This window comes from Schistocerca piceifrons, chromosome 3 (assembly GCF_021461385.2).
Source record: "Schistocerca piceifrons isolate TAMUIC-IGC-003096 chromosome 3, iqSchPice1.1, whole genome shotgun sequence".
Lineage (NCBI taxonomy): Eukaryota > Metazoa > Arthropoda > Insecta > Orthoptera > Acrididae > Schistocerca > Schistocerca piceifrons.
This window is the reverse complement of record NC_060140.1, coordinates 310,186,725-310,207,958: the sequence shown is the minus strand read 5'-3', so window position 1 is coordinate 310,207,958 and position 21,234 is coordinate 310,186,725. Positions and strand designations below refer to the sequence as shown.

General features: G+C 42.6%; 1 protein-coding gene across 1 annotated transcript in view; it reads left to right on the top strand.

Annotated features, from left to right (window-relative positions):
- Positions 1-21,234, top strand: part of LOC124790001 (sialin-like) — a 104,261-nt gene that overhangs the window by 24,198 nt on the left and 58,829 nt on the right. The gene's annotated exons all lie outside the window — the stretch shown is intronic.

The following is a 21,234-nucleotide window of genomic DNA, read 5'->3' as shown; positions in this document are numbered from 1 at the left end:
TGAACATCAAACCGATTGCTGTCTTACGCCTAAATTCTTGACTCGATACCCAAATAAGGAAATCGTTACGTCGGATAAGCAGGAATCATATTTACACCGAAATAATAGCGGCTTGAAAAGGGGCACAGAGGAACTGTATAAAGGCAACTTGGTCGTTTACTGATGTATTGAGCCCGTTGGACGCTAAAATCCGGCAGCTCACCCGCGAACTATTTCATCAGAGGAACTATAGCTCACATTCAGTCTGTGTCATTCACATGCGTCGAGTGCTGTATGTGTGTGTGTGTGAATTCCTAAGGGACCGAACTACTGAGGTTATCGGTCCCTAGACTTATACACTACTTAAACTTAAACTAACTTATGCTAAGAACAACAGACACGCCCATGCCCGGCAGGGCTCGAGCCTCCGACGAAAGGGGCCGTGTAATCCGTGGCATGGCGCCTCAAACCGCGAGTCCACTTCGCGCGGCGAGAGCTGGATAGTTAAAAAAAGTCTTCCAAACCAACAGAAACTAGATGCATTATTTATTTAAGGTAGACGTAGAAGGACCTCTATGAGAACAGCTAAGTTGCACGCAAAAAAGTGTCCCAGCAGATGATATCGATCAAAAGCGACAGTTCATCCAACGTGCAAAGAATAATTATTGGAAGTTTACTGGAATGCTAGGTAAGGTGCAAGCCTGCAACGAGCGCTGCGAACGAATTACGAGGGGCGTTCAGTAAGAAATGCAACATATGTTTTTCTCGGGCAATTTCGACTGAAAAAGGCGGAATTTGCTGTGGGATATCGTGGAATATTCCCGCTTCAGCTCCTATAGTTTCAAGAACTTCCGTTTGGTAGCGAAGCTATATTCCGCTTTCAAAATGGCCCCTGTAACGGAGGTGGGTTTCAAGGAGAGAGCTTTCATTGAGTTCCTTTTGGCAGAAAACTAGAACATCGCAGATATTCATAGGCTTTCGCGAATGCTTACAGAGACCTGGTAGTGAGCGGAAGCATGGCGAGTCGATGGGCGAGGCGCCTACCATAATTATAACCAGGTCGAGCAGACATGTCAATCTCCCGCATGCGGACCGGCCGCACACATTTGTGACTCTACAATGTTGGAACGTGCGGACATTCTCATTCGAGATGATCGCCGAATCACAATGGAACAACACCTCGCTGCACAACTGGACGTCTCTGTTGGTGGTGCTGACATTCTCGTCCACCAGTGCAATGATTATGTCTGAAGTCTATTTTGCTGCCCGCAGGAAGTTCAAGAAACGATTCAGAGTGTTCATAGTCACAAAAATCCAAATGAACTTCTCTTTCTCCGTGACAATGCAAGGCCCCTCACTAGTCTTCCCATCCAAGAGGAACTCACAAAACATTGAACTGTTCTTCCCAGTCCACCATACAGCCCGTATCTCGCACATTATTACATCCATCTGCTTCGCCCAATGAAGGATACACTCTGTGGGAAGCAGTACCTGACAGGTGTGGAGGTTCTGATGTAGTAGGACGTTGTCTCCAACGTCGGCCACCAGAGTCGTACCATGCAGGCATACAGGCACTGCTAGTAAGGTGGGGTAAGCCTGTCGCATTAAACGGAGATTGTAATTGAATTACATTTTGCTGGAGACTTATGAGTCAGAACTTTATCTTCCGTGAGGGTAGAAGCTGAAGCAATGAATTAAAATTTGTACTCCAGATGGGACATAAACCCAGGTCTCCTGCTTACTAGGCAGATGTGCTGACCACTATATCAACATAGTATTGTGGCAATCACAGCTGCACAGACTATCCTAGCCCAATTACCTCCCTGATGGTGATTACGTTGAAACTGGTCTTTCGTAGCCAAAAGAGTGGGGAATAGTATGCTGTACTGTAATTCTGAATGAAATCAGTCTGCTTTCAGAAAAAAAAGTGATGCGTTACCCATTGAACGCTCCTCGTACCTGTTCTGGCAGCTGTTGCTTGTAGCCCATATGTGGCTCCACAGAAACTGCAAAAACCTCTGGAATAAGTTATCCCAGCATTGTTCGCATTTTGTATGCAAACTCTTTCATGTGCCACTTGACCAGCAGGAAAGAAGGAGACGGTTGAAAGCTTCTCTTTTCTCAGAAAGTCTCTTTAATTTTCCTACAGGCATCATCTATCTTTTCCCTAGCTATGTATGCTTCTACATCCTTGTATTTCCCGTACAGCCAGTCTATCTTTGCCATTGTGCACTTCATGTCAGCCTCATTTTTTAGAAGTCTTCACACAGTTTTGCCCGCTTCATTGACAACATTTTTTTACTATCTCCCCTCGTCAATTAGATCCAGTATCTCGTACGTTATCCAAGAATTTCTACTGGATTTTGTACTTTCGCCTCTTGATCAGCCATCTTCAGTACTTCATCTCTCCTGGCTCTCCCCATTCATTATGTTTTATGTTTCTTACTTTCTTTCCAGTCAGTCGTTGCCTGATGCCCTAATGCTCGCTCTGGAATTCCAAACAACCTCTACCTCTTGCACCCTGTCCAGGTCACATCGCCTTGATTTCCACCTGCCGTTCTAAAACCAGTAATTTATGTTCAGAGTCCAAATGTGCTCCTGGAAATGTTTTGTAGTTTAAAAGCTGGTTTCGGAACCTTACCATTACTAGTCTACCTGAAACCTTTCTGTACCTCCAGGCCTCTTCCACGTACATTTTGTGATTTTTAAGCCAAGTGCTATGGATGATTAAATTATTCTCTATGCAGAATTCTACAAGGTGGCTTCCTCTTTTATTGCTTTCCTCCAATCTATGTTCTTTTATTTTTTCCTTCTCTTCCCGTTCCTACTGTAGAGTTTCATTCTTTCAACACAATTCAATTTCCGTCTCTCTCAGTAATTTCTTTTATCTCATCATATATTCTTACAGTTCATCACCTAGTAGGCATAAAGCGTGTTCCAGGAGGCATAAAGGGTGTTCCAGGAGGAATGATCAGTATACAGGGATATCCTAGGAATGACCGTTGGAAGCAAAAAGCCTAGTAAACATGGGCTAGAAAATGCATACGCTAAGAGCTACGAGCACTTGTCCAATAGAAGAGAAGTGTTTCACAGTAGCAAAGATGAACAAGTGGATATAATTCTTAACATACGCGTTTTAGAGCCCTTGTTTATTAGACATATTCTCTTCGAATGGTCGTTCTTTAATATTGACCATTTCTCCTGGGACACCCTGTGTAAGCCGGCCGGTGTGGCCGAGCGGTTCTGGGAGCTTCAGTCTGGAACCGCGCCATCGCTACGGTTGCAAGTTCGAATCCTTCCTCGGGTATGGATGTGTATGACGTCCTTAGGTTAGTTAGGTTTAAGTAGTTCTAAGTTCTAGGGAACTGGTGATTTCAGATGTTAAGTCCCATAGAGCTCAGAGCCATTTGAACCATTTGAACCCTGTATAATCTTGTCCTATTGTGGTACGTATTGGCTTAGTGCCAGTGGTGGCTACGATAATGCATTCACTGTGTTGTTTATGGAAGATTACCGACAGTTCTACTTTCCTATTCATTATTAGACCTACTCCTGCAATACTCCTGTTGGATTTTGTATTTGTAAACCTGTACCCAATTCCCTTCCCATACACATCGCTAATTCTCTCGCTAATTACCTCTATATCTAACTTCAGTCTATCCATTTCCCTTATTAAATTATCGAGCCTCCCATGTTCCAACCCATAGAATTCCAGTTTTGCTTTTTCTGATGACGACACCCTCGTGATTGCCCTCACTGGGAGATCCGAACGGAACGCTATTTTACCTCCGGTGTATTTTATTCAAGAGGATTCCACCATCATTTGACTGTACAGTAGAGCAGCATGTCCTCGCGAAAAATAACGGCAGACGTTTTCCCTTGCTTTCAGCCGTTCGCAGTACTAGCATAGCAGGGCCATGTTGGCTGATGTTAGATGGCCAAATCACTCAATTATCCAGACTGTTGGCCCTGTAACTAATGAAAAGGCTGTGTCCCTCTTCAGGAACCATAGCAACTCCTCAGCTGCGGTTCCGCCTACGGTACGGTTATCTGTGTCAAGGAGCCACGCAAGCCAACCCATCTCCATAACATCCGTGGCTCAGAGAAGGCTGTAATTATTATAGCTATGTAGATTATACCTTATTTCGTGAGGACTGTTCCACAGTTTATTTGAGTGAAAACAGAATTACGAAATACTAAATGCTCCAGGAATTATCTGAGACGAATAGCTTAGTACGTAAAACTGGCCCGTAAAGTCAACACATGAACACAAAATGAAATGTAATATATTGAATATGATTACTCACCATCAAAGTAGGTACTGAGAGTGTCCTTCAGCACACATGTGGCCACTCTTGAGGAGATTCATATATACCTTTATCAGTTTTTGTGTTGTGATGCTATTGATGACATCCTGGATCCTGGTCTTGAGTTCTTAAATTGTGTGTGGATTTGTTTCGTATACTCTTCCCTTTAACACTCCCCCAAGTAAAAGTTAGAAGTGGACAAGTTTGATGACTGAGGAGGTCACAAGTCTTTGCTGATTGTCCGTCTGGCGTAAACGTCTCATGCATACGAGGCAATGAAGCAGCTGCTGTGTGGCATGTTGCACCGATCTGCTGGGAGTAACACAACTGGCGGTCCTCTTCTGTCATGTGCGAATAAAACTCGTCCAGGATTCCCAAATACTCGATACTCTTCACTGTCGTCTCAAAGACTATGGGTCCCATAACGCGTATGGCGGAAATAGCACAAAATGGCACACCAAACACCAATCTTCTCGTCATGCTAGGATATCTGGTGGATCACGTTTGGATTTTCTGTCGACCAATATCGGTTGTTTTGGGAATTTATGTACCCAGACAGATGGAACGACGCCTCGTCACTCATGATGAGCCTTAGTGGGTCCAAGACACCACTGGCAACATTTATCAACAGCCATGAACAGAAATGCACACTGTTCTGTAGAGCAGACTCCTTCAGTTCTTGCACAGTCCCCTCAAAGCACGTCTGCGGCTTCTCTCACTCACATGAACCTGATGAATCAATCTCCTGGTTGACTTACGAGGACTTCTTGTCATTATCTCCTGCACCTACCTCTCTAATTCTGGCATGCAGGCAGGTGGTGGTCTAACGAATAGAGCATTATCACACACTCACACTAACCTGACTTCTCACAACGAGGCCTTTTTCTCAACTAGTTTCGACAAGTTTCACTGGCTGCGGCTGCAGCTGTCTTACACAGCAAAAAAGTTCCGTACAGTGTCCGTACATCAGAAGAAAATGGTTAGTTCGTACGCGACTGTTCGCACAACGTTTCTGGTTTTCCATTATTATTGACTTGCACGCACGAACTGGAACATTATCGTTGCGTACGACGAGGCGGTTTTACGTCCCGCATTCTGTATATCGACAGAAACGTGAACGGCCCATTCCTATGCCGAAGGAAGAAGATGGAATTATTATGTTGAAATTCATATGTTGCAAAACATATTCTGTGTTTTGTAGGACAGAAGCTGGTAAGCCTAGACGGTCAAGATGCCGAGCGTAATATTTTGACTTTTCCGTCTATACCCTGTGCAAACCAAACAATACAGATAGGAGCAGAAGTTACTGGAAGCAATTGGATTTGCGACGAGACAAGACGATTTTACTAACATTAGCATGTTGTAGAAGCGTTATGTACATGTAATATTCGGCCTTTGAGCAGTATTATGGCTGGATTTAGATTATTCTGGTGTCCAACTTGTATAAACAGACTAATGAAATATTTAGAACTTTTCAGAAATGGACACAATGTTTGCAAGCAGAGGGAGACGAGTTGCATTCCAGGCAGTTGCGGTTTCACCGTAGGAGTACATTCATATGGGTTCTCCCACATAATGTACATCACATTTTTATATCATACAGTTTCCAATAAAATTATAATATCCAAGTACGCTGTGATTCACAACTTAAAGTATTTGTTTTACAAAGCAGTTAATCTGCTTATATCTTTCCTAGCACCTAATTTCGCATTTGCGGTAAAGAGGGGTTATGAGCACATATGATTGAGTCCTGGGAGTGGGAGGGGGCTGTGGTTGGAGAACCTCGCAGTCGCATGTGTGCTGTGCATAGAAGTCAGTGAGCCGTGTTAAAGAGATGGGCCTGCATTCACAGCCGCAGGACGTTCATGGGGTTGCAGCCATCCCTCATGATATATTAACGGGGTTCCTTCCCTCAAATGTTGGCAACAACGTTTATAATCAATCATGTAACTGCGTCGTACAAACAGTGATTTGTAGTTTTTGTATTCTACTACAAAAGTTAACCCGCAACTAAACCGTTTTCGGATCTGAATTCTTCTTCTCAAAGGGGCACATTTCCCCCTCTCCATAATACCTGAAATGTTGTATGATCATCACGAATACATTCTGCCTACATATGGATAAGAAAAGGGGGTTCATACGATTGAGCCTATATTCGTCCCATTGTGTAGAAAGCTTCTTCAGTGAAGTCAGGCTACCACATCTCAGTTCCCAGAGAATCTCATTACTGCATTGATGTGTAGACCTTGTTTTTTGGAAGAAACTGTACTTCTCACAATGACAGTGGATCTACCGAAACAGCTGAAAAAATCCAAAATAGTTTGGTGAACATGTGCATGAAAGACCTTCTCTTCTTTGACCTTTAAAATTTAGGTTAGCACATTAGTGCGTGATTTTAACCTGTGTTGGAAAACAATTAAGAGGTAGTTTTTGCTGCGATCTTGTGTCATAAGACCGATTTGATGCAGCTCTCCACGCTATTCCATCCTATGCAGGTCTCCTCATCTCTGTGTAACAACTGCAATCTACATCCATATGCATCTGCTTTCTGGATTCAAGCGTTGATCTTCCTTTACAGTTATTGTTCTCCAAAATTCCTCCCTTACCAAACTGACGATTTCTCGATACCGCAGCATATGTCGCATCAACCGTTCTTTTATTTTAGAGAAGTCGTGCCGTAATTTTCTTTTTGCCTCAATTCAATAAAATACCTCTCTATTCGATCCAGTCTTCGTCATTGTTGTACGCCATAACATTTCAAAATTTTCTTCCCTAAGGCTACACTTTGAATAAATACCTTGTCCAATCACTTCCTAACAGTTAAATTTTTATTCACTGTTAACAGATTCACCTTTTCAAAAATTATTTTCTGTCTGTTGCTAATCTGCATTCTAAATCTTCTCTACTTCTATCATCAGTTATTTTACTGCTAACTTGTCTATTATTCCCAGTGACTCATTTATACTCTAATTCCCGCAGCACCGCCTAATTTAATCCGGCTGTGTTCCATTGATCTTGTTTTGCATTTGTAAGATATTTTCAAAATACCGTTTCATCGAATCGCGCTTTCAGATGCTTTCAGAAGCTATCATACTCCTGCAACATCTTTCAGAGAATTCGGATATTTATGTTGAATGTAAAACTAAAGCTAGAGCTCCATCTACTGGCCCTATCGGGATATTCAGCCAGTCTGTACCAAAGTCGTCCTTCGGGTACCATATGGAGGGGCGCGGCTCTCCCGGCCGTTGTAAGTTTCTCAGACATTGAATCTGCTACTTCTCACTCCAGCAGCTCCTCAGTTGGCATCACGAGGTCAAGAAAGAATACCCAGTAGTATCGGGAATCGAACCCGGGGGCCTGCATAGCAGCCAGAAACAATGACCACTTCTTATTTCTTTTCCTCTCGATCTGTTTCTACATCGTTATGACGTCAGTGTTTTTTTTCATGTGTGGCAACACACCTATCCAATCGTCTCCGTGAAAAATTCACTCGGAAATTCCTTTTCTTTTTTTTTTTTTTCATTACGGAAGGCGGTCAGTCCCCTAGGCTATTTTGGGCGCGAAATGTGGCCATACAGATTAACAGCCATCCACTTCAACAACGTGAAAATTGACTCAGACAGTAGCGGGGATAGCATCTGCGTAACAGATAATTCCGCCTGTGGCAGCCACGAGGCCGTAGGTCGCTGCGAAGAGTCGCAACCGGTTTGCATTTGATACACTGCAGGTAATAAAATATCCTGCGTGGCAGTCGGATCCGCAGTCCGTACCTCGCCACTGACCTTATGTTAACCCTAGATTACTAAGCCCTCGCAGTTGGTACCAACTCGAGTTTCTCTCCAATCTAGTATCGTCTGTATATGGTATAAACCAGGAAATTTTGAACTTATTTTCTATTTGAAGTACCACTGTAGACATTGAAATTAACTGGTGCATAAACTGTAACTTAAAATGCCCTTTGAGTAAAATATGAAGTAGTAAAGTTTACGATGGGTTAGTAACAATGTAACAGCCCCCCCCCCCCCCCCTTTTGTGTTCTGAAGTTGAACTATTATCCTCAACCTTATTTTCTGTATCTGAACCCTGAGCTGCCTAAGACGTTTCTGCCATTGTGCGTAGCCACTGATTTGAGAACGCATTAGTTGCAGTTATAACGTTTGCTCTATACGTTATTTCCGGCCATCAGCTTTGCATCGGTCTTGATATCCACAAGCTACATGGTTGGAGGCAGTGACCATCTTAATTTGTGTCAGGCTCCGATACAAACATGGCGACGAGCAACTCCTGCCCGAGCGTGTTTAATTACTGAATTGTCGGAACAACAACTAATATTGGAACACCAACAACTACAACAGCAGTAACAACAACAGCAGCGGCAGCAAATTCACAGACAGTTCGAGACACTACAAATTCAGTAGAGTGCAGAAAAATGTTCCACCCACACGACCAACACCTCTCTAATCTATGCCAGCGTTGTAACACCTACGTTTCTGGGGTTTGATGAGTCAAAGGGAACTTACATATCTCCAACGGTTTCTGTTATTTTGCAGGGGTAGTCACATCTTAGATACTCGTATTCAATCTGCGCTGTTATTGTCTTCTATTAGTCACAATTAAGAGGCGGTTCGCAAAGCACATATAGAATCTAGCAGCTAGTCATTGGGCATCTTGTATAGTTTGTTTTCCACTCGTTTCCGGAAGCATGTTAGTGGCTGTTAGAATAAGTTTCAACTTACTCTAAGTTTCGACTTATTTTATCCGAAAGAAAGAGATTCAGTATAGGCGGAGTTAAAGCTGAAATAGTTTCTAGCAAAAACGAAAAATACTGCAGCTTGCAGAAAGCCACACGCATTAAAGAAAATGCATTTATTATCTTCTACCGGAAACTTAGAAGCATCGTTAACAAGAAAGGTGAACTTCTCTCATACATACAGAAAAACGAATGCCTAACTGGAAGCACAGCGTACTTTTTGTGCGTATCAGGACATCAGACGGAATCACTGAAGTTGAGCAGACACGTATTAATGGATGTCATTGTTGTGGTCTTCAGTCCAAAGACTGGTTTGATGCAGTTCTCCATGGTAGTCCATCCTTGTAAGCTCCTTCATCTGTTCATAGGAACTGCAGCCTACATCTGCCTCATCCTGATTACTATAGTCAAACCTTGGGCTACCTCTACAATTTTTGACCCTTCCCCCCATCTCCTCCCTTCACCATTCACTATTCCGTCACCAACATGACTATTCCTCAATACATCAGGATTATCTGTCGATCCTATCTTCCACTGAAGTTGTACCTTAAATTTCTTTTCACCCAATTCGATTTTCTAGGTCTTCATTAGTTATCCTATTAATCCATATATTCTTCAGCATTTTTCCATAGCACCGTGTTTCAAGAGCTTCTGTACTGTTTATCGTCCACTTTTCGCTACCATGTAATACCTTACTCCAGAAAAAAAATTCAGGGAACACATTTGTTAGATGTTAAGACTTCTCGTTTCCAGAAACGCTTTACTTGCTGTTTCCCGTATCATGTCCACACCCTTGATACAAGCTGATATCGTGCTATTGCACAACTAGAAATAAGAAAGGGGTGGCAATAGCATACGATATAAAACTGAGTTATGTCCCAACCCTTGAAGATTAATGAACATTGTGTTTAACAACTCTCTGAATGCTGTGCCACAATGATGGACCAAGAGACGCATAAGCCTGTAGCAGCAGCAGCAGTTTACGGGGTACACACAGGATGTTTTTAAGCTTCATAAAACAGCTATTTACAGTTTTAATAACTTAACTAAGCAATTATTATTTGTGGAGACTTTAATGTTGATTTTCTATCGGACGGTATTTATTGAGGGCACCTTTGTTGTTCAAATCCAGTCCCACAAGATGTATTGAAGCTTCAAAAAGGAACTATTTACACTTTTAATAACTTACCTAAGCAATTATTATTTATGGAGAGTTTAATATTGATTTTCTGTCTGATAGTATTTATCGAGGGCACCATTGTTGTCCAAATCCAGTTTTGGATTACTAAACATACATACATATCCAGCGATAACGAGCCCTGCAGACTATGCGCCGCTACAACAAACTGCCTCCATTCGTTTCTGTTTTGTGCTCGATTTCTCTTCAACCCTTGGGCTGACAGTTCCTTTGCCAGGTCGTCCATCCAGCCCTTCCTTTGCGTCATATGGAGCGTTGGTGTTCGGTTTCCCCTCAAGTGCCTTCTTCTGCTACCTTCCATTTGATGTAAGTGCGATACGGCCCACCCACTGGATTCTAATGCTCTATAGTTCTGTAGGATTGTTGGTTTTTGCATCAAGAGGTAGATTTCCTCGTTCTCTTCTATTCTCCTTTATCTAAGACCGATTCCCATATCTTCCTCATTGCTCTTCTTTCAAATGTTAATACACTCCTGGAAATTGAAATAAGAACACCGTGAATTCATTGTCCCAGGAAGGGGAAACTTTATTGACACATTCCTGGGGTCAGATACATCACATGATCACATTGACAGAACCACAGGCACATAGACACAGGCAACAGAGCATGCACAATGTCGGCACTAGTACAGTGTATATCCACCTTTCGCAGCAATGCAGGCTGCTATTCTCCCATGGAGACGATCGTAGAGATGCTGGATGTAGTCCTGTGGAACGGCTTGCCATTCCATTTCCACCTGGCGCCTCAGTTGGACCAGCGTTCGTGCTGGACGTGCAGACCGCGTGAGACGACGCTTCATCCAGTCCCAAACATGCTCAATGGGAGACAGATCCGGAGATCTTGCTGGCCAGGGTAGTTGACTTACACCTTCTAGAGCACGTTGGATGGCACGGGATACATGCGGACGTGCATTGTCCTGTTGGAACAGCAAGTTCCCTTGCCGGTCTAGGAATGGTAGAACGATGGGTTCGATGACGGTTTGGATGTACCGTGCACTATTCAGTGTCCCCTCGACGATCACCAGTGGTGTACGGCCAGTGTAGGAGATCGCTCCCCACACCATGATGCCGGGTGTTGGCCCTGTGTGCCTCGGTCGTATGCAGTCCTGATTGTGGCGCTCACCTGCACGGCGCCAAACAGGCATACGACCATCATTGGCACCAAGGCAGAAGCGACTCTCATCGCTGAAGACGACACGTCTCCATTCGTCCCTCCATTCACGCCTGTCGCGACACCACTGGAGGCGGGCTGCACGATGTTGGGGCGTGAGCGGAAGACGGCCTAACGGTGTGCGGGACCGTAGCCCAGCTTCATGGAGACGGTTGCGAATGGTCCTCGCCGATACCCCAGGAGCAACAGTGTCCTTAATTTGCTGGGAAGTGGCGGTGCAGTCCCCTACGGCACTGCGTAGGATCCTACGGTCTTGGCGTGCATCCGTGCGTCGCTGCGGTCCGGTCCCAGGTCGACGGGCACGTGCACCTTCCGCCGACCACTGGCGACAACATCGATGTACTGTGGAGACCTCACGCCCCACGTGTTGAGCAATTCGGCGGTACGTCCACCCGGCCTCCCGCATGCCCACTATACGCCCTCGCTCAACGTCCGTCAACTGCACATACGGTTCACGTCCACGCTGTCGCGGCATGCTACCAGTGTTAAAGACTGCGATGGAGCTCCGTATGCCACGGCAAACTGGCTGACACTGACGGCGGCGGTGCACAAATGCTGCGCAGCTAGCGCCATTCGACGGCCAACACCGCGGTTCCTGGTGTGTCCGCTGTGCCGTGCGTGTGATCATTGCTTGTACAGCCCTCTCGCAGTGTCCGGAGCAAGTATGGTGGGTCTGACACACCGGTGTCAATGTGTTCTTTTTTCCATTTCCAGAAGTGTAGTTTCCCTCTCTACGTTTAGCTATACTCCAGGTTTCTGAATCATATATGAATAATTATTCACTGTAAAATTCCCTACGATGATTGTGTTCAGGATCGCTGGAGCAGCTAAGGCGGTGGGCGGAAATAAATCATTTGGACAATTTTTGTGACGAGGCCATTTATTGGCAGAAAATGCATTCAAATGGGCAACATGAGTCAGGCATAGGGAGGTGAGGGTGAGCCAGAGTGTAGTGCTAGGCGATGTATAGTTCACATCAAACTTGGGTGAAGTTATTGAAAAGTGGTGGCTGCCATTCGGACAAGTTTGTATGGCGTGGTAGCAACAGAAACGAAGTCCACAGCACCTCAGCACCGGGAGAGGCAGGTGGTGTTCACAGCTACAAGGCGCCCGGAGAGAGAGTGTCTCGCCGACGGGAGGCAGGGTACATGCAGTACAGCCACACTGCTTCCTCCGCCCTGATTGGTCAGAAGCGGAGACACCCGCGGGGGCGGCATGGAAAGTTCCGAAGCGTGACCTGATCAGCATAGCCTAGGTGGCGTTACATGATCAGCACACGAGGGAGGCGCGTGATTGAGATTGCCCACCTCGGTGCTGACTTGCTGTTGTCAGACCGCGGGATGAGAAAACTGCAGGCAGCCGAAGCTGCTGGCTAATGCTTGACCATAACAAGAGAATGAAATTAACCTTTCGAAATAACGATAGAATCCCCTACTATCTGGCTCAACCTTACAATGGTATGACGCTGTGAAGTGTTGATCGACAGCTTGGTTTTAGACCCAACGTCATTTAGTGATTTAGTCATAAAAATACTATTCAGTTACTTTATTTTCAAATGTCAAATCATAGAAGAAAAGAACTGTATCACATAATCATAAACTATGATTTGGTAGAGAAATTACAGGGAGAATACTGGGGAGACATTTCTGAAGTAGAAAATGTGCATTGAAAATTAAAATATATCTTAACATTTTCCTATAACACTCAGAATTCTGTTCCACTCCGAACAAGTAAGGACAAAACTGTAAGAAGGCAAGGACCAGAGACGAGTAACTTCTGGGATTAAAATATGAAGGGTAAGAAGCGAGCGCTCTGTCTAATTCAGAGGACAACCCGCAGCCAGGATTTGAAACTCCATTAACACAGGAACTGCAGAATCCTCCAGCCTGTCATTCGAAAAGCAAAACTCGTGCCCTATGATAAAAAAAATAAAACATTTCACCAATTAGGCCAAAACAGTTTGGAACATTATTAAACAAACAACAAACAAAGATAGCAACCCAAATGAAACTGGGGCCTCAGAATGTTGGTCTGATAGAAATCAGATCACTGGGCGCCAAATACACTGATTACATCTTCACAGTGACAGAAAATATTCCATCCACTAAGAAACAATCATATTCAGACATAATAGCTTAATTTCATTCATTATAATCGATGTTTTTGGAAATTCTGTAACCATGTTAAGTATCTAAATAATAAAACACTGCACCAGTTACATACTTGTTCATGCTCAGTACTATGCATTTCGAGAATTTATTCAGATTGTCGAGTGCATTTGTTGACCTAAGTCATTTGTGTGATATCTGCAAGCGTGTTTTTCTGCCTCTGTTGCACTGTAATCGTCTGTTTGAGTTGTACTGACATCACAAAATCTTGGGATGTTCTTTTACGTGCTAATGTTGGGAATAGTGTAGTTGTCTGTTTAATTGCAGTTACTGTGCCTCCTCTGTTACGCAGAATGCCACAAGTGTGTAAACTATTACTTACATTGTTTCTTTCTGAAATCAAAATATGTTACAGAGACATTACGACGAAATGGTTTACGTCCGTGGTCCATGGGTAGCGTCTTTGATTCATAAACAAAACGTCTCCGGTCCCGGGTTCGATCCCCGCCACTGCCTAAATTTTGATAAATAATCAGCATTGGCAGCCGAAGACTTCCGGCATAAGAAGTCAGCCTCATTCTGCCAATGGCCTTGTCAAAGAGGGCGGAGGAGTGGGTAGAGGTTCAGGGCACTCTCTTGTCCTAGGGTTGGGAAATTGCCCCTAAATGCGGAAGAATCAGCAATGATCAACGACATGAGGATGCAGAAGGCGATGGAAACTACTGCATTAAAGACACGTAACGTGTATCCACAGGACATGTGGCCTGTAATTGAAGAAGTGTCATCATGATCTCTCCATTGGCACAAGATTCCGGAATAGTCCCCCATTCGGATCTCCGGGAGGGGACTGCCAAGGGGGAGGTTACCATGAGAAAAAGATTGAATAATCAACGAAAGAATAACGTTCTACGAGTCGGGGCGTGGAATGTCAGAAGCTTCAACGTGGTAGGGAAACTAGAAAATATGAAAAGGGAAATGAAAAGGCTCAATCTAGATATAGTATGGGTCAGTGAAGTGAAGTGGAAGGAAGACAAGGATTTCTGGTCAGATGAGTATCGGGTAATATCAACAGCAGCAGAAAATGGTATAACAGGTGTAGGATTAATTATGAATAGGAAGGTAGGGCAGAGGGTGTGTTACTGTGAACAGTTCAGTGACCGGGTTGTTCTAATCAGAATCGACAGCAGACCAACACCGACAACGATAGTTCAGGTATACATACCGACGTCGCAAGCTGAAGATGAACAGATAAAGTGAATGAGGATATTGAAAGGGTAATGCAGTATGTAAAGCGAGACGAAAATCTAATAGTCATGGGCGACTGGAATGCAGTTGTAGGGGAGGGAGTAGAAGAAAAGGTTACAGGAGAATATGGGCTTGGGACAAGGAATGAAAGAGGAGAAAGACTAATTGAGTTCTGTAACAAGTTTCAGCTAGTAATAGCGAATACTCTGTTCAAGAATCACAAGAGGAGGAGGTATACTTGGAAAAGGCCGGGAGATACGGGAAGATTTCAATTAAATTACATCATGGTCAGACAGAGATTCCGAAATCAGATACTGGATTGTAAGGCGTACCCAGGAGCAGATAAAGACTCAGATCACAATATAGTAGTGATGAAGAGTAGGCTGAAGTTCAAGACATTAGTCAGGAAGAATCAATACGCAAAGAAGTGGGATACGGAAGTACTAAGGAATGACGAGATACGTTTGAAGTTCTCTAACGCTATAGATACAGCAATAAGGAATAGCGCAGTACGCAGTACTGTTGAAGAGGAATGGGCATCTCTAAAAAGGGCCATCACAGAAGTTGGGAAGGAAAACATAGGTACAAAGAAGGTAGCTGCGAAGAAACCATGGGTACCAGAAGAAATACTTCAGTTGATTGATGAAAGGAGGAAGTACAAACATGTTCCGGGAAAATCAGGAATACAGAAATACAAGTCGCTGAGGAATTAAATAAATAGGAAGTGCAGGGAAGCTAAGACGATATGGCTGCAGGAAAAATGTGAAGAAAAAGATATGATTGTCGGAAGGACAGACTCAGCATACAGGAAAGTCAAAACAACCTTTGGTGACATTAAAAGCGACGGTGGTAACATTAAGAGTGCAACGGGAATTCCACTGTTAAATGCAGAAGAGAGAGCAGATAGGTGGAAAGAATACATTGAAAACCTCTATGAGGGTGAAGATTTGTCTGATGTGATAGAAGAAGAAACAGGAGTCGATTTAGAAGAGATAGGGGATGCAGTATTAGAATCAGAATTTAAAAGAGCTTTGGAGAACTTACGATCAAATAAGGCAGAAGGGATAGATAACATTCCATCAGAATTTCTAAAATCATTGGGGGAAGTGGCAACAAAACGACTATTCACATTGGTGTGTAGAATATATCAATCTGGAGATATACCATCTGACTTTCGGAAAAGCATCATCCACACAATTCCAAAGACGGCAAGAGCTGACAAGTGCGAGAATTATGGCACAATCAGCTTAACAGCTCATGCATCGAAGCTGCTTACAACAGTAATATACAGAAGAATGGAAAAGAAAATTGAGAATGCGCTAAGTGACGATCAGTTTGGCTTTAGGAAAAGTAAAGGGACGAGAGAGGCAATTCTAACGTTACGGCTAATAATGGAAGCAAGGCTAAAGAAAAATCAAGACACTTTCATAGGATTTGTCGACCTGGAAAAAGCGTTCGACAATATAAAATGGTGCAAGCTGTTCGAGATTCTGAAAAAAGTAGGGGTAAGCTATAGGGAGAGACGGGTCGTATACATATGTACAACAACCAAGAGGGAATAATAAGAGTGGACGATCAAGAACGAAGTGGTCGTATTAAGAAGGGTGTAAGACAAGGCTGTAGCCTTTCGCCCCTACTCTTCAATCTGTACATCGAGGAAGCAATGACGGAAATGAAAGAAAGGTTCAGGAGTGGAATTAAAATACAAGGTGAAAGGATATCAATGATACGATTCGCTGATGACATTGCTATCCTGAGTGAAAGTGAAGAAGAATTAAATGATCTGCTGAACGGAATGAACAGTCTAATGAGTACACAGTATGGTTTGAGAGTAAGTCGCAGAAAGACGAAGGTAATGAGAAGTAGTAGAAATGAGAACACCGAGAAACTTAACATCAGGATTGATGGTCACGAAGTCAATGAAGTTAAGGAATTCTGCTACCTAGGCAGTAAAATAACCAATGACGGACGGAGCAAGGAGGACATCAAAAGCAGACTCGCTATGGCAAAAATACCGGCCTTAATTTGAGGAAGAAATTTCTGAGGATATACGTCTGGAATACTGCATTTTATGGTAGTGAAACATGGACTGTGGGAAAACCGGAACAGAAGAGAATCGAAACATTTGAGATGTGGTGCTATAGACGAATGTTGAAAATTAGGTGGACTGATAAGGTAAGGAATGAGGAGGTTCTACGCAGAATCGGAGAGGAAAGGAATATGTGGAAAACACTGATAAGGAGAGGGGACAGGTTTATAGGACATCTGCTAAGACATGAGGGAATGACTTCCATTGTACTAGAGGGAGCTGTAGAGGGCAAAAACTGTAGAGGAAGACAGAGATTGGAATACGTCAAGCAAATAATTGAGGACGTAGGTTGCAAGTGCTACTCCGAGATGAAGAGGTTAGCACAGGAAAGGAATTCGTGGCGGGCCGCATCAAACCAGTCAGTAGACTGATGACAAAAGAAAAAAAAATCACAGAGAGTTCGGATACATTAGCGGTGTTACAGTGAATGTGGGTTACATTATTTACATAACCATAAATTTATTGTATTACGTGCTTTATATTGTATTTTGTTGTAAATGTTTAGAGTCTATAAAGAAATGAAAATATTTATTGAATTTACTGCTGTTATTATACACAAGAGAAACATTTGAAAATATTGACTGTTCACTATCTACTTTGTCACTGAGGATTGTATCCGCCTTCCCCCCCCCCCCCCCCCCCCCCCCCCTGCATTTTGTCGCGTGCAAAAATCGCGGCTCGTCAATTAAATCCATTATATACGATTTCTGGGAGTGGTGTAGGATTTTAAGCCCTTCTTCTATGTTTTTGAATGTGCCTACAGGTTTTTTGTATCTGTTGCTATTGAGGGTTTGGTGAACCGGTTATGTATGTAGCAGTTGATGTGTTCATTACATATAATGCGACAATTCTTACCAGTTTGCCTTATGTAGCAGGTTGAACAACTTCTACATGTGATTTTGTATGTTCCTGTGTCAAAAAACTTACCTCTTTTATTGTTCAAGGTGTACAATACTTTTGTTGTAATATGGTTTTCGTGAAGAAAGCTACTTTTACTTTGTGACCTAAGTAGGTTAGCTATGTTTTAAAAAATTATCGCTACATATGTATGCACGCCATACATCTGATTGTATTACTGATTCCTTTCAACGATTTTTATTTAATTTTTTCTGTTTGCTTCTGCATTTCATTTATCATTCGTCTGGTAAAGTCATTAGCCATTGAAATTTGCTTAATGATGTCAAAAGATCGTAGATTGCAAGTATGTAGCCATAGTTACATTTGAAAATGTAACGTGAATGTAAAACGACTCATTCTATATTATTATTAATTTGGCAAATCATCCACAGAATACGAAACAAACTGTCGTCCTCATTCAATGTAATTTTGTTTGATCTACGTACCGTTGTTTTGTATGCAGTTTTTTGTGTATATGTGGATGACAGGATGTGGCAGGAATCGTGATACTGAAATCTGTGTTTTTTCTGTGTATCTTGAAATTGGGCCTATTGTGATCGCCTATGCGAAAATCTAGATAATTAATGTTATTATTTTTTGTGTTCGACACTTAAATTTTTTTGTGTACAGTATTCAACAAATTTATGATGTTATTGGTGTTATTGGAGACGCATTTGATTAATATTAAGGTATCACTTTTATAATCTTTCGTAGTACAGAGGCCCTAGCCCATGTGGTTGTTGATAAATATTACCACTGAATGCAAAGTAACTGAAGTTGAGTATTAGCTCTAGTAATTCTATAAATTGAATAACTTCAGCTTATGGAGACTTTTTGTCCTTGACTAAATCGTTCTTTATTACTGCAATTGCTTCTTTATTACTGCAATGGCTTCTTTAATAGTTATTTTGGAATATAGGGTTCTGATGTCTAGTGATAAAAAACGGACATCATCTGTAATGTTTATATCACTTATGTCGGTGACTAGTATGGCACTCTTTCTCACAGTACAATTTGTCCCCTATAGGAAATACTCTTTTAGAAACTGACTGACTTTGTGAGATAGTTTGTATGCAAGGCTGTTGACAATGTTAACTAAAGGTGTCACTGAACATCTTCCTTGTTCGCTGTAAGTTGGGATCTTAATATGGGGGTTTGCAGTTCATACAGGTGATATTCAAATGTCCAAATGTGTGTGTGAATTGCTAAGGGAACTTCTGAGGTCATCGGTCCCTAGACTTACACACTACTTAAACTAAACTAAACTAACTTATACTAAGAACAACACACGCACACACACACACGCGCGCACACACACACACACACACACACACACACACACATCCATGCCCGAGGGAGGACTCGAACCTCTGGCGGGAGGGGCCGCGCAATCCGTGACATGGTGCCTAAAACTGCGGGGCCACTCCGTGCGGCACAGGTGATGTACGTATTTCTTTTCATATTCTGGCAGTAAGAAATGTGTCCTCTTTAACTGTCCATTCATTTTGTTGTGGAATTGTTTCTTGGGTCTTTGTTCAGTTGTGCAATGTTGTTTTCTGTGAAAATTTGAAGAGTTCTCTTCAATGCATTCATTTTTTAATGAAACCTGTGTGACTTTTATTTGCCTCTGTTTATTTCCCAGTTTTCTGACAGTTTCCTTTTTATACTGCTTATTCTTTTGAGTCATATAGCTTATTCTTTAGAGTTATGCATGTGTAGTTACGTTCATATGTCACTAGTTCCTTGTCTAGGAGTTTGTTTGGTTTGTGACCTGTGGCAGATTTTTCATTGCTGTTTAGTTTTGTACAGATGTTGCGGTGCTCCTTACAAACTATGCCATGAATTTTCTCCCACTCAAGGTTTGATGTGTTAAGGTTCTTCCTGTGGGCAATTTGTAAAATTATGTAAAAGAAAAGTTAGCTGTTTAAAACGTATTTCCTCTTATATAACGGCTTTATTTCTGTATGTAACCACACTGTTTCCGTTTTTCGTTCCACATCCTTGTACAGTTACTTCAGTATCCTAGTTTGACGTTGATGTAGTTTGGAATCACAAGTAACTGCCGACCTCACCTGAATAGCCACGTGTGTTAAAGTGCCGCTTATGTGAAGAGGTGGCGAACTGGCCGCAGGCAGAATCCGCCTGCCGATTTAACCACGAGGGTCTGTGTGCCGGCCAGCCTGGATGTGGTTTTTACACAGTTTCTCACCCCCCCCCCCCCCCCCCACTAGGTGAATACTGTGTTGGTGCCTTAATCCCATCTTAGTTACATGATTCACAAACATTTAGAAAATTTTCACCCACTTTCACATGAATAGCACTCCACACAGGCACGTGAGGTACAAATATTCCGTCCTGGGTTGCAACGGGGTAACGACAGATAGGACGAGCGGCCACGCCTTGAACTAACCATGCCAAACCCTTTAATAACCATGCAGACCTAGCGCCAATGCGGGTCAAAGGCGCAAGGAAAGCAGAAAAAAAGAAGGTATCAGCACTAACTGCCTACATTCTTTGTTGAATTTTATGTATTTAATCATTTTGAAAAGTTCCATTATCGTGTTTTTGAACATGTCTATTACTTTCATTGTCTGGTGAGACACTAATAACGTAATTTCATCATCATTATCGATGTTTTCGGAAAGGCCGAAACTGTGTCATTCATCTGTTGTGAAGCCACCGCACAACTCTCCCATGAATCACCGCTGAGAATGTTATCACACCACTGTCAAAGGTGTGATGTAACAAACACGATATATCTTGGGCCTACGTTATCCCATAGCGAGTGCTATAAAACAAGAATCAATACAATGTAATACTATACATATTGACAACCATGTAAATATCTATCTACAGTGCAACATACGTTAATGTTTCCATGTTTTTGTCGGTGCCTAGGATTACCTTCAAGGAATCAAAAACTCAGTGCATACATACCAATAGACTTAAATATTCATTCAGTAAACTGAAGATAAGCAAATCACCTTTGTATTGCATATACCTATCGCACTATATAATTGGGATAGGCTGTGACAGAATACTGACCCACTTAACTGAGCAGAACTTGTTAACTGCCTCTCAGTCTGCCTTTCGTGAAGGGTTCACCACAGACAACACAAGATATCAGGAATGAAGTCCTAGAAGAGTCAAACAGGATGCAGAACCCTTTTTTTATATTTAGTGATCTTGTCCAAAACTGTAATTGTGTAGACCACAAATGTTGCTTGTCAAAAAAAATTAATGCATTTATAGATATCACTTTTCATGGATGTAGGACCACAAATTCTGCTTGACAAAATAAAAAATCAGTGCATTTATAGATGTCTCTCTTCATGAATGGAGTCTGATCTTCAAAACTGAAAGCAGATGGTCTCACTACAGGCTGTTTCACAGGCATGAAACTAATATCAGAGAGGGGGAACATAACTGGTGGGTCCTAATATGCTCACATCTGAGCCCATTTTTAATCGACAAAAAATTCTTCCTAGGTC